This window comes from Vulpes vulpes, chromosome 15, assembly GCF_048418805.1.
Source record: "Vulpes vulpes isolate BD-2025 chromosome 15, VulVul3, whole genome shotgun sequence".
Classification (NCBI taxonomy): domain Eukaryota; kingdom Metazoa; phylum Chordata; class Mammalia; order Carnivora; family Canidae; genus Vulpes; species Vulpes vulpes.
In genome coordinates, this window is record NC_132794.1 from 85509666 (window position 1) to 85521502 (window position 11837).

Genomic DNA, 11837 nt, shown 5'->3' on the forward strand with positions numbered 1-11837 from the left:
TGACAAAGGACGTCCATGGAACAAAGAAGAAACATGCATTGGGTCTGTAGATTAGATAGTAATCATCAATGTTAATTTTCTGATTTTAAAGGTTGTATTGTGGTTTTGCAGGAGCATGTCCTTGTTTAAAAGAATTCTAAAGTATTCAGGGGTAATGGACATTAAGTCTTCAACTTTTCCTCAGAAAGTTGGGTAATGGGGAACTCTTTGTTCTATATTTGCAACTTTTCTTTAAGTTTGAATTTATTTCAAAAAGAAAAAAAAAAGATTCTGTAAGTCCACACTTCTCCTAAAAATAAACAGACATAAATAAAGGAGTAAGGAGAAAGAGAAAGTTTCTATTTACAGAAAAATGTCAAATGCAAAACGTATGAGGTACAATAGTTTTTTGAATCAGCATTTTGTCTTTTTTAAAAATTATTTTTATTTATTTATGATAGTCTCACAGAGAGAGAGAGAGAGAGAGAGGAAGAGACACAGGCAGAGGGAGAAGCAGGCTCCATGCACCGGGAGCCCGACGTGGGATTCGATCCCGGGTCTCCAGGATCGCGCCCTGGGCCAAAGGCAGGCGCTAAACCGCTGCGCCACCCAGGGATCCCCTTGAATCAGCATTTTGAACTACTGTGTTATTAATTGATTCAGGCAAGAATCATCAATGGATGCTAACATTATTGGTCAAAAATTTGTTGGGGAAAAGGGAATAAAGGGGAAAGGACAGAAAATGAGTGAAAATATCAGTGAGGATGACAAAACATGAGAGACACCTAACTCTGGGAAATGAACAGGGGTAGTGGAAAGGGAGGTGGGCGGGGGGTTGGGGTGACTGGGTGACGGGCACTGAGGGGGGCACTTGGTGGGATGAGCACTGGGTGTTATGCTATATGTTGCAAATTGAACTCCATTTCACTTCCAAATGAAACTGGACCACATTTCTCTAAGAAATGCTGGAGAAGATATGGAGAAAAAGGAACCTTGTGCACTGTTGGTGGGAATGTAAGCTGATGTAGCCATTGTGGAAATGGTATGGAAGATCCTCAAAAACTAACTAACTAACTAAGTAAGTAAGTAAATAAATAAATAAATAAATAAATAAATAAATAAAATCTTTAAAAAATTTGTGGAAATGGTATGGAAGATCCTCAAAAACTAAATAAATAAATAAATAAAATATTTAAAAAATTTGTTGGGGACTAGAATATGTATACAGACTCAAAGCATCTTCTTAAAGATTACTTATTAATTACAGAAGAAGAAATGGTACCTTTACAAAAATATTGTAAATACTACTGTAGCCAAGTGATCAAAATTAACATCACCCAAGGTGGGATGAAGGAACATGAGGTGATATCTGCCCTGATGCACTGAAAGAGTTTACCATGTTGTATTTCTGCCAAGAACACATCTTCATAATGAAGTCACAGAGGCACTCAGACGCACCTCAAGTGAGGGACATTTTATAAAGCAATAGGCAAGTACTCTGTAAAAATGTTAATGTCATGAAAAACAATGAAAGGCTGACAAGCCATTGCAGATTGAAAAACACTAAAGAGATGTGGCAGCTAAATGGAATGTGTGTGTGGTCCTGAGTTAAATCCTGGATTAGTGAAGAAAAGTATTGTTATATTCAATATTGAGACTGTCAGCAAAATTTGTTAGAAACTGTATTTTAGATAATAATATTTATTGGATCAATGTAATTTTCCTAAATTTGATAATAACAGACTGTCCTAAGGAACTGCAAATGATCCTAATAGCCAAAAGAATCTTAAGAAAGAAGAACAAACTGGAGGTATCACAATTCCAGATTTCAAGATGTCCTACAAAGCTGTAATAATTAAAACAATATGGTACCGGCACAAAAATAGATACACAGATCAACAGAACAGAATAGAGTTCAGAAATAAACACACTCATACGGTCAATTAATCTATGACAAAAGAGATAAGAATATACAATGTGGAAAAGATAGTCTCTTCAATAAATGGTGCTGGGAAAACTGGACAGTTATAGGCAAAAGAATGAAACTGGACCACTTTCTAACACTACACACATAAACTCAAAATGGATTGGAAACCTAAAGGTGAGACCTAAAACCATAAAAATCATAGATGAGAACAAAGGCAGTAGTTTCTTTGACATCAGATATAGCAACATTTTTCTAGATATGTTGCTAGATATGCCTTCTGAGTCAAAGGAAACAAAAGCAAAAATTAACCATTGGGACTACATCCAAATAAAAAGCTTTTGCATAGTGAAAGAAACCACCCATAAAACAAAAAGGTAATCTACTGAATGGGAGGAGATATTTGCAAGTGATATATCTGACAAGGAGTTAATATCCAACATATATAAAGAACTTATACAATTCAACATCCTCCCCCCCAAGAAAATCCAATTAAAAAATGGGCAAACACCTGAAGACACATTTTTCCAAAGAAGACATACTGATGGTCAATAGATACAGAAAAAGATGCTCAACATCATTAATCATCAGGTAAATGCAAATCAAAACCACAATGAGAGATCACTGGATACCTGTCAGAATGGCTAGTATCAAAGAAGAGGGTGCTGGGTAGCTCAGTTGGTTGAGCAGCTCACCCTGGGTTTTGGCCCAGGTCATGGTCCTGGGGTCCTGGGATGGAGCCCCAGTGTTGGGCTCCACACTTGGTATGGAGTCTGCTTGAGATTCTTTCTCCCTCTCCCTCTCCCCCTGCTTTCTCTCTAGCTCTCAAATAGATAAATTTTTTTTTAATAATAAGAAATAAGAAATGTTAGAGAAGATATGGAGAAAAAGGAACCTTGTGCACTGTTGGTGGGAATGTAAGCTGATGTAGCCATTGTGGAAATGGTATGGAAGATCCTCAAAAACTAAAAATAGAAATACTATACTATCCAACAATTCCACAAATGGGTATTTACTCAAAGAAAATGAAAACACTAATTCAAAAAGATATATCCAAAAAAAGATATATGAACCCCTATGTTTATTACATCATTATAATAGCCAAGATTTGGAAGCGACCTAAGGGTCCATTAGTACATGAATGGGTAATGAAGACGTGGTGCGCGCACACACACACACACACACACAGAGGAATATTTACATAGCCATAAAAAAGGATGATATCTAGCCATTGGTGACATGGGTGAACCTAGAGGGTATTATGTTAAGTGAAATAAGTCAGTCAGAGAAAGATAAATACCATATGATTTCACTCATATGTGGAACCTAAAAAACAAAACAATAAACACACACAAAAAGAAATAGTTATAATTCTTTTTTTTTAAAATTTTTTATTTATTTATGATAGTCACAGAGAGAGAGAGAGAGGCAGAGACACAGGCAGAGGGAGAAGCAGGCTCCATGCACCGGGAGCCCGACGTGGGATTCGATCCCGGGTCTCCAGGATCGCGCCCTGGGCCAAAGGCAGGCACCAAACCGCTGCGCCACCCAGGGATCCCAAAATAGTTATAATTCTAAGGACATACCCATTAGCAGTAAAGGGTCTTATTCTCTTGAGCTTACTCTTAAATGTTTCTTTAGAAAAAAAGAAGAACATGTGTGTGTGTTTAAGACAGAGAGAGAAAGACAAATGTATCAAATTGCTAATAAAAGGCTAAGTTTTCAAAATTTTAATTTATAAAGAAATTGTCTTCCTCAATTCTGTATCCCCAGGACTCCCCTAGCCTAACCTTGGGAATATAATAGATGCTCAACATATGTTTATTAAACGCTTAAATTAAATGAGAAAGTCTGATCAGGACTCTTTGATCTGTAAGATATCCTGTTCAAAATTCTTAGGTGATGAAGGAAGTCAGTACATTTAACTATAAAGTCAGAAGGTATATTTGCTTCGGGCATATCTGGATCCAGGGGCTCAATCAACGTCCTTAAGATCTGGACTTTCTCTCTTTCTTGCTCTCATTCTCTCCCTTGGCCTTATTTTCCTATGTTGTAAATACATTTTCCACTGTTTCTTCTACTCTCTTTCTTAAGCTGACTCTCCATATGGTAGCCCCATACAGCTCTCTAATTCAGCAGAAATAAGGATATTTCTGTCCAACTATTCCATATTCTTCCACTACTAAATCTCACTGAACTGACTTGAGTAGTCAGAGAGGATGAAAAATGCTGATGGGCAGATATGAGACTTGTGTTCTCAAGTGTACCTACATGCCTTGTGGAATGAGCAGCCTTAAAAGTTTCAAAACACAAAGCCATGCAGACTCTTGGAACATTATCACTGAGATGAGAAGTGCAGCCAGGTTCTCCCTTCTCCCCTGGTCCCTTTTGATTAGCTTCTCTATGAGCCTTGTGGTACAAAATGATCCGCTGGACACTACAAAGTTCCCACAGTGAATCTCCAAAGCCCAAGCTATTTATCCTCAGAGGTTAATCCACCTATGCTTCAAAATAAAATGCTGTAATTTGAAAATTAAAGGAAAGAAAGTTCCACTAAATCTCTTCTTTAAAGAACAGTGATAAGAGGTACTTAGGTAGGTCAGCTGGTTATGCATCTGACTCTTAATTTCGTCTCGTGTCATGATCTCAGGGTTGTGAGATTCAGTCCCATGTTAGGCTCCATGCTAGGCATGGAGCATGCTTAAGATTCTCTCTCTCCCTCTCCCTCTGCCTTTCCCTCCTGCTCTCTCTCTCTCTCTCTAAAAACAAAACAAAACAAAAAAAGGACAGTGATAAAATGTGATTACCTGCTCTAATATGCTACAATCCACCAGTTATGATAAAAATCAATTCAATTAATCAAGCAGTGGACAATTTTAGACATTTGGGGGAGTGCTATGAGATTTCCAGAAGTAGAAACTACGGTCTCTGCTGTCAAAAGTTCTCATTTCAGTCAGGGGAGAATTTACACACTAGAGACATTCACCAGGAATCTGATCTAGCCCCTAGGTGCCAGGGATGTTCCCTGTGAGTTCTGTGGGTTTAGGGGCAAACAGAGCTCAAGAGAGATTAGAATGTGACATCAACGAGAATACGGCTTTTTGCCTATCCTACACTGATATGACCCCATGCCTAAAAGAGTGCCTGGCCCATAATAGAGCACCAGTAAACATGTGTTAAATGAAAGAATGGACTGAGGATGCCCAAAAAGGCCATCAGAAAAAGTGGGAGGGAAAGTGAAGGCTAAAACTTAATGAGAAAGGATGGGGACCACACTCTGGGCCTGAGAAGAATGGGGTGGCTGGCAGAATGGGGCAAAGCCAGGCCATACTGGAACCAATGATTCACACTGGTGCAGAAGGAGACTTGGTGAGCAGCAGATGGTATGGGGGCACCGACTTGTGCAGGGCAGTGGTCACTAATCAGAAGCCCCAGGCTATATAAGCTGGCAGATATGTTTTGTTTGACCTCCCCAGTGTTTTAAAGATTTCTTTATTTTAGGGAGGAGGGGTGGAGAGAATCTCAAGAAGAGAGTGCAGAGCCCAATATGGAGCTTGATCTCACAATCCTGAGATCATGACCTGAGCCAAAACCAAGAGTCTGACACTTAAATGACTGAGCCACCCAGGTACCCCAAGACCTCCTCAATATTTTAAAAATGAAAAAATCCTATATGGCATTCAGATTTCCAGCTTCTCTTGAATACTCAGAAGATCTGGCAGCCATGAGCCATGTTGTCACACAGGCACAGCTGGTGGAGCTAAGTGGCCTCACAGGCCTCACGTCCTCTTCATTTTACCACAGCCACCTACTCCCAGTTTTGTTACCCCGGGGCCAAGTCTCTCCTTTACATGACCTGCAAACTCCGTAAGTATTTGAGCTCGTGGCATCATATGTGGACTGCGAATTTTACTCAGTTACCTCTGAAAACCCACTTAGCACCTTCACCTTCCTGTTTGTACTTTCTGCATTGTATTCTGTTCTCAGTAAAATTTCACAATGTTTTAAAAATAAGTATCAGGCACTCAGAGTTTGGCAAAACTAAGCTAATGCTTGAAAACTGTAAAAAAAAAAAAAAAAAGGAGGCATAAACAAATGTTTTACCACAATTTGGCTCAAAGGATTCCCATTCATTTAAAGACTTGAGAAACAAAGTCATTGATGATGCCTGCTCCCTTACCGCAACCCCACCCACAATGTCCCAGAGCTACCATCTCTTTAAAGACATTGGTATGAATATTTTTGCCATTTCCTTCTCCAGTATTTTCAGAAACTTAACACATGCTGGATGTGGCAGGTGTGATGCTAATTTTAATATGGGTGGGAGTCCACCCAGCCAACTATTCAAGAAGGGCTTTGGGAATTGTATCAGAGCTTCAAGCTGGTTGGAGCATATTGTGCTGCCTGAACAACATCCCATTTGGGCACAAGTCCACTGAGTGGGGGCCTCCTTCCAACCAGCTAAGCCCCCGTGAGCTATGAGTATTAAAAAAGAAAAAAAGTCACCACCTGTTTCAGCTTTGGCAAGAACCCTAAAATAGAGCAACCATTTCTCACGAAAGCTGAACTTCAGTATTTGCAGTTGCTTACTTCCTTATCAAAAATCAATTTCTGCCTATTATATAACACACAGAAATAGGATGACCTCCCCTAGTTTTCTAATTCACCACTTTTCTTCTTGACCAAAGGAATCTTTTTGAACACTTTTGTGTAGATTTGGAGTTAATGGGGAGGTTTTTATTTTTCCCCCTATGAAAAGCCATTGACCCACGACAAAGAAGACATCTATTTATTTAAAAAAAATTTAAGTTGTTCACTTTTAAAAGGAAGTATCTGGCTGAGTGTTCTTTGTTTTGTTTGGTTGTTGTTTTGTTTTGTTTTCCTTTCTCAGGCAACCTGCAAGAGGCTGAATGAAAAAATAAACAACATAAAACTTTATTCAGTAAATACAACAATCCATAAAACAGCCTTCAGCGTGTATAATAGTATCCATGGAGGGAGATGGATAAAATGGGATGGCAAAAAAAGGCCAAGAGAGAGAAGGAAAGGGGAACAGAGAGGGAATGAGAGAGACAAATGTCCTGGAAGATAGGAAAGGAAAAGCCTAATGCTGACTCCTCCTCAGACCACTCTACACGCTCCCAACCCTAGTGCCTGAACTCATCTTACATCCTCATTGTGCAAACGCTACACCTCCTTGGCCTATGTCCACAAGCCTCTGGAACTTCTCTCTAGTCTATTCAGCTGGATCCCTTATACCTTGGATCCAACCCCTGGGGTACCCTGATAAAATCAACCACAGGATCTTCTTTCCCCAAACATGTCTGAATCTCCTCAAGAATAATGAGCACACTCCAGGTAGAAATATCCCTATGATAGGTTATTCATCTTAATTATCCAGTGCTTTTTTGAGAGTGTGCATGGTTTTATTGACTACATTTTGGATGGCTCATTTTTAGGAGTGGAGAAAAAAATACATGCCTAGCTCTTTATAAAATCAGCATTTCCTGATTTTCTGTTTAGTACCATTGCCATCCGAGAAATTGAGAATGACTAATTCAAAAGGGCCTTTCTCACCCCCTAAAACATAATTCTCTAGTATTCACAGCACTAGCCATTCTGTCAAAATATCTTATATGCAGCCCTATTATTTCTTTTATTTAAATAAATGCAAGTTGTTAATAGTGAAATTAGATAAGCAGGATAAAAATCTTAGAGGAAAACAAAATCTATTCCTTAAATTTTACTCATAGAAATAGGATGCTTTCAAATACACATTAAAAAAATAGTTTACTGTAAAATGTGGAGGAAGAAAAAATAGAAAAAATATTTCTGAAAAACCATTAGGAATTATAAGTCATCAGTAAAGTAAATACATCTCATCATTTCCTTCCTCCCACCACAGCTTCTGGCCCCCATTGATTCTGCAGTGTCTCTTGGTAAAGAGCACACAGAGAGCGGAAGTTAAAGATAGATAAGTGGATTCTAAAGTCTGTGAACTCAGTAATTTTATCTTCCCTCAGCCAATCTTTAATTTAGGCAAGGACTCAGAAGTCAGCTTCCACTGCTCATCCCTATTCTTGGCCTTCCAGTTATATCAGATAATCCTTTTAAGGCCTGGCATTCTTATTGTCAAATACAATTGCTGGTTAATCTGATGGCTGCCTCCTTTCCTAAAGAAAGTCCCTCTAAAACCAGATGAAATTATGTCAGATCTAGCCTCAGAGCTCCAAGCTCCTCCCTAGCCTCTGGTTCCAACAGTGAAGAATGAGCGATGTTCTCAGCAGACCTGGGAATGGGAGACCCCTGACCTGGTTCCATTTATGTTCTGAATTTGTGTTAAGTCTTTAGGGTGCCTGGGTAGCATCTGCCTTTGGCTCGGGGTGTGATCCCAGAGTCCCGGGATCGAGTCCCACATCAGGCCCTGCCTATGTCTCTGTGTGTCTCTCAAGAATAAATAAATAAAATCTTGAAAAAAAAGAAAGTCTGAAAGTGAAGCCAGAAGTTTATTTGAATTCTATTATGAAACCAGTTAATTTTCTGGTCTACTAGAAGGGTAGCAGAGTGATTTGTCTAAAAACAATGTCACGCCTCTGCTCAAAAGCATCCAGGGGCCCTTCTCACTCAGAGAAACTTTTTCAGCCAACAAGTTCTTTTTTTTTTTTTAATTTTATTTATTTATTCATGAGAGACACAGAGAGGCAGGACCTAGTATATAGGTATATACCTAGTAGTAGATCTCTATTATTTTTATCCTACTTTATTTTGAGCATTTTTTACTATCTGATATATATTTACTTACTTTCTTTTCTTTTGCCTGCTCTTTTCCTGCCAGAATATACGCTCCCTGAAGATGATTTTTGGTCTGTTTTGTTCACTGCTTAGACTAGTACTGGCACATGGTAGCCAGCAATACATGTACACTGCATGAATTAAATAGTGCTAGTATCATTAGGGCAAACTGAAGGGAGGAAAATCTATTAAATCAGCAAGTTGATTGTGTACACATTATAGGTCACTTTGTCAAGAGGTTTGGAATGATAGCTTACAGGGAAGGAAGAAAATTTTTAGAGCTATCACCAGCCTGTGCCTTAGTCAAACAACCACGTTGTGGTCCCAGCTCCTCCTCTATAAAATGTCAGGATTGGACCAGTGTTCCTGACACCCTGTAGCTCCATATTCCGTGATCCAACATAAAAATTAACAATTGACTTGATTTGCTCATGCAAGTGTTTATCATTCATTCACTCACTCATTCAACAAATATTTATTAAGTGCCTTCATGAGCCAGACAGCACACAGGTGCCTTATTTGGCCTATTGACAATCATAATCTACGTGGAGGGGAATTACACCCTTGCTGATTTAATTTTTTTCTTTTGTGTGTGTGTGTGTGTGTGTGTGTGTGTGTGTGTATCAACAACTACAGCTAAGTTGGGCTCTAAAAAATGAATGCTATCTCTTAACTCTTTTAAGTTTCTAAGACATAGGCAGAAACTGGAAGGCTGAAAAATATCAACATCAACATAAGTTTATTATTATTTATTTTAGTGTCTTCCAGTTTTTCTAAAACATACTCATTATCAGAAATAGAGTGGGGGTAAGTGCAAAAAACTCTGCAGACTGATTGGCCATAGCTTTTGCTCTGTGGAAAACTAGTGTTCACCCTACCTCTTATTGTCGTTTTCATAATGGTCACAGACTGAAGCATTGCCTGAAATGAGACGAGTTTCTCTATCATTTCTTTATCCAGGCAGTTTATGGCTTGACTTAGCATACTTCCTCAAATGTTGGCGGGCAGAAGGAGTTAGAGAGTCAAAAGCCTTTTTCTAGAGGTGCCTGGGTGGCTCAAGCATCCAACTTTTGATTTCAGTTCAGGTCTGATCTCTGATCTCAGGGTCCGGGATGAAGCCCATTGGGCTCCATGCTCAGCGGGGAATCTGCTTGAGATTCTCTCTCTCATGTTTTCCTTTGCCCCTTCCCTGCTTGCACATGCCGGGATGTTCTCTCTCTAAAATAATAAATAAAATATATTTTTTTAAAAAGGCCTTTTCAGGATGCCTGTTTGGCTTAGCAATTGAGTGTCTGCCTTTGGCTCAGGTTGTGATCCCGGGGTTCTGGGATCAAATCCCACATTGGGCTCCCCGCAGGGAGCCTGCTTCTCCCTCTGCATAGGTCTCTGCCTCTCTCTCTGTGTCTCTCATGAATAAATAAAATCTTTAAAAAAAATAATAAAGCCTTTTCTACTCCTATTGACATCGTGTCTGTGAATAAGCCACACATTGTTCCCTTGTACTTTGGTTTCCTCATTAGTAAGATTGTGGGTTTAGACTTTAGACCCCAGGCTCTTTCAGGCTAAATATGACTATCTGTAGAACAAGAACAATCCTTGCAGAAAAAAGAAAAAAAAAAAAAAAAAAAAAGAACAAGAACAATCCAAAACAGACAAAAAGCCAAGGTAATAAGATAATAAGATGTCCTATTGTCCAAAGGCCTTGTTTTTGCTGGAGAGATACACCTGCAAAATCACTGGCTATGTTTTTGGACCAAATACCCCAAAATGTACTTTGTCTGAAATATTTGCTATGATTAAGTCCCAGGAACAATTTTTCAACATCTGCCTACTGCATTTTTAAAATTAATTAATTTATTTATTCATGAGAGACACACAGAGAGAGAGAGAGAGAGAGTCAGAGACATAGGCAAAGGGAGAAGTAGGCTCCCTGCAGGGAGCCTGATGTGGGACTGATTCCAGAACCCTGGGATCACACCCTGAGCCGAAGGCAGATGCCCAACCACTGAGCCACCAAGGTGTCCCTGCCCACTGCATAATGTTAAGAAAGTGTCTTGGGAGAGTGAAGTGGACTTGGGAGGTAATATGTAAATGCTTCATTCAACAAACGTTTATTTGCCTCTGATGTCCTAGCCTGCAAGCAGGAGCTGGTTAACATTTTTTCATTCACACTCTGCATTGGGTCTCCATGAGACAGGTATCACTGGCATACTTTGTTTCATAAATGAGGACAGCTGAGGCTCTAAGATGTAAAAAGCTTACCTTTGTGAGGATTATACAAGTCATGGACAAAGTCTATGGGCCCCCAAAGATTGGACACTCTTTCACCCTCCAAACGCATCTTTCACATTCACTTATGGATCTAGAATGTTATATTTGCATATGAAGTGAACAATATGTATTGGAGATAATAGGTGTTAATAATTACAATTCTTTTTCTAAAAAAAGGAGGATATTTTATCCTGTAACTGGAGAGTTTTATGAAAAACTGAAAAATCTGACCAAATTCCTTTATTTTAAATCACCAAAGATAAATCATAAGGCACCTCTCTAAAAGGAAAAGTCTGTAGTGAACTTTGGAAGCTCTGAAGTGCTGTTTGCAAGAAAATTTAGGTGAATATATTATTTAAATTTTGTATGGGGGCCAGGTTCCCTCCCCATATGTCAGAAGTAGTTAATAGATACCTCCCCTAATATGAACTCAGTAACTAGATGACCAGAACGCTACATGTTACCTCAATTCCTAAGATGTCAATTTCCTTATTTGCAGGATATGAGGGCTATATGGGAAGATCTGCAATCTAGTTCTGCTCTATAGCCCTTTAATGTGATCCTGGGATATAAATCATGCTGGCAGGGCACCTGAGTGGCTCAGTTAAGCAGCTGACTCTTGATTTAAGCTCAGGTCATGATCCCAGGGTCCTGGGATCAAGCCCCACATCAGGCTCTGTGCTCAATGAGGAATCTCTCCCTCCCCTCTGTCCCTCCCCCTGCTCACTCTCTCTCTCTCTAAAAACAATAAATAAAATCTTTAAAATCAACCAATCACACTTCCCAAATAATTCTGTAAAATTGTAAAAAAAGGAAAAAAATGTTGGCTGTAAATTAGTTGTATCTACTGGTCATAAATGATAGAAACAGT